We start from the raw sequence: 3,058 nt of genomic DNA on the forward strand, positions 1-3,058 counted from the left end.
AAATTTTTTCGGGGGATATTGGGAATTGAACTTACAACCACAAGTTTGCCAGGTGGACACTGTGCTGATGAGGTATATCCCCAGCCTTCAAAAATATTTTCTAGGGGTCAGGGATATAGCTCAGTGGAATAAATGCCTTCTTGGCAAGCACAAGGTCCTGAGTTCAATCACTGGTACCACAAAAAAAATGTTTTCTAAGAAGCTTCAAGATTTTCTATAATATCATGTTGTGTGTGTTTGTGTGTGTGTGTTCATTTTAAAGATTATCTATAAATAAATAAATTGAGCTATATAAATCCATATTTACCATGTACATAGTCACCTTATACCTAGGAACCAGTACACAATTGCAAGCAGCTGTTAAATTTGGAGTCATGATACCATCAGAATCAATATTATCTGTCATGGGCTAAATTGAAAAGAAGAGGTACAAGGTGTAACCTATGCTTTATTCCTACCTTCTTACAAATGAAGGCCAAATAATGTTATTGTACAATATGTAAATGACAATTTTGCAGTAGTTTTTACACAGAAACTGGTAAGAAACTTGAGCCATCATGTGACTTGCCTTCACTTAAACATAGAGAATTCCCAGAATCCTGTACCATGTTTGTCAGCAGTATATCCATATGGTGAGCTATATTTTGATTTCAGTAGGAGGCCAACCCTCACATACAATTAATGATGATAATAAAAATAATGTTAGTAGTATAGTTTCAAGGGTAATTTCCCAATACTTTTCATGTGATAGTCATATAAGAAACATCAACATAAGAATTGTATGCATACTATAATGCTAGCATTCATATAACTAACATGCATCAAAATAAGCATGATTTTTATTAATGCTAGAATTAAAGAATTGTTTTAGGCCATTTCTGCTGTCACAACAAAATACTACAGACATGATAAGTGGTAAACAGTAATTTGTTTGTAGAGCCTAAATAGTATAAGATCTCTGAATCAGTGTATTCAATGCCTTTGAGGGTTGATTTCTGTTTTCAACATACTGCTTCTTGCTTTACCTTCATGTGGTAGAAAGAAAACAGGCAATGATGACTGAAACTACAATAAACGGATAGCCATGGCCTAAAGAAACAGCTTCCTTGAGGGTTTCAGTTCTCAGAGGGGTATCTTATCAGTACTTATGGTCAAATTCAAATTCTTTGCAAAAATGTGGAATCCATGTGGGTCTACTGGCCCTTCCAGCCAGTAGGAATTACAATGCACAGAGTGAGCACGGTCACATCACATCACGGCCCTTGTCAGCAGGACCATGGCAGTAACCTCTTTACTAGCTCTCCCCACTACCATCCTCACTCCCAATAGTCTATTATCCATAGAGATGATGGAGTGACCTTTGAAAAGGTAAATTATTTCATAATATTCCCATGTCTCAAACCTTCCACAGAATTATGGGTATGCATAAAATAAAATAAAATATAAAGACCTGGAAATGGACTATAAAATATTATAAGATCTAGCCTGCTGACAACTGACTTCAACACCTATTCACTTGGCTTCCATTACATTGGCCTCTTAGTCTTCTTGAAAGATACCACAATAATTTGTAACCTAGTATGAAGGTGCAAGTACTAGTGCCACTAACGTGAAAGTTCTTCCCTTAGAAATTTACTAAGTGAAAAAAAAAAAGAAATTTACTAAGTGCTTTTTTGCTCATTAAGTCTAAGCACAAAGGTTACTTCCTTGCCTAACTGCCTACCTGAATGCCTAAATCCAACTTACTCCACGCTAGCATTTTTGCTAGGAGGTACTAGGAACACACATGTACATAAAAATTGCCAAGTGTAGGGAATTAATAGGTCAGAAACATTGCATTATATTTTCTCATGTCTTTAGCTATCTCAAACAAGAAATTAAAATTTTATTTCTACTCTTGAATTTAATTCTTGCATTTTCAGTCTCTTTCTTTACACTTTCTATTTTAATACTAAAGAATCTTGGAAACTGCTGAAATATAAGAACAGCAATCTCCATAAAAATAATAATATTGGTTGATTAGTGAATGCCAATCTCTCTAAGGATATTTTGTGCTTTAAATTTGTCCATGCTTGCAATAACCTTACAAAGTAATAACTTTTGGGTTTAAAATTTTATAAATAGATAAACTGAGCAATAAAGATTTTAATAAACCACTAAAGGCAGGGCAGTTGTGCCTAAAAGCTAGTTGTTCTCTTAGCATACAGTACATACATGTGAATTATAGTAATTGTTTAGGTCACAAAGAGCTATAAGATAGATGCCACCACTACAACAATATTATAATAATAATAATCATTGCCTCATCACTTAAGTCTTTCTCTGTGTCACACACTGAACTTGATGTTTTCAGATACTGTATCTGAATGTAATCACAGCTGTGGGAAGTTTAATTACATTTAATTGATTATATTTATATTTTAATTAATTATATGTATTATTATATGTGGAGGATGAAATGAGAATTATCTTGTAGGAGACTGCACAAGTAGTAAGTTACAACCATGACAATGGTAGTAGAAATATATGCAGCTTGGAATGCGGATAAAAGACTTGATGGATTTAAGCAAAATTTACAGTAGGATTTCACACACAACCTCTGTGGCATATTTTTGGTTCAGTTATAAATATTTATGGTTCTTTGTAAATACTACATTGTTACTAAAAGAACTCAGTAGAAAGATGTTATGCTACAGATCATGTCTCCTAACCTTTCCTCCTGGGTCATTGAGTGCATGTTTTTCTACAGATGATCCAGCCATAGCCTGAGTGCTGCCCTACTCCACTGACATAGGCCTTGAGCTAGATCCCTGTGAAGTAGTGGTGAGGTTTAATTAGCCTTGGCATTCCTCTGTAGCAATAATGCCAGCTAATTAGAGAAAAGAAAAAGTTTATAAGATGGATTATATAATTCGTCTTGGTTATTGAACTATGGCCCATGCTACTTACCAAGTAAAATTTTCTCTAAATTATGTTAAAAAATGTAGTAAGTGGACCCACTTTTTATTGATTTTCAGGTCTTTTATGTCCTTTGAGATTTTTCTGGTTATATTCAATT

Source organism: Octodon degus, unplaced genomic scaffold (genome assembly GCF_000260255.1).
Source record: "Octodon degus isolate 3935 unplaced genomic scaffold, OctDeg1.0 scaffold00308, whole genome shotgun sequence".
NCBI classification, from domain to species: Eukaryota; Metazoa; Chordata; class Mammalia; order Rodentia; family Octodontidae; genus Octodon; species Octodon degus.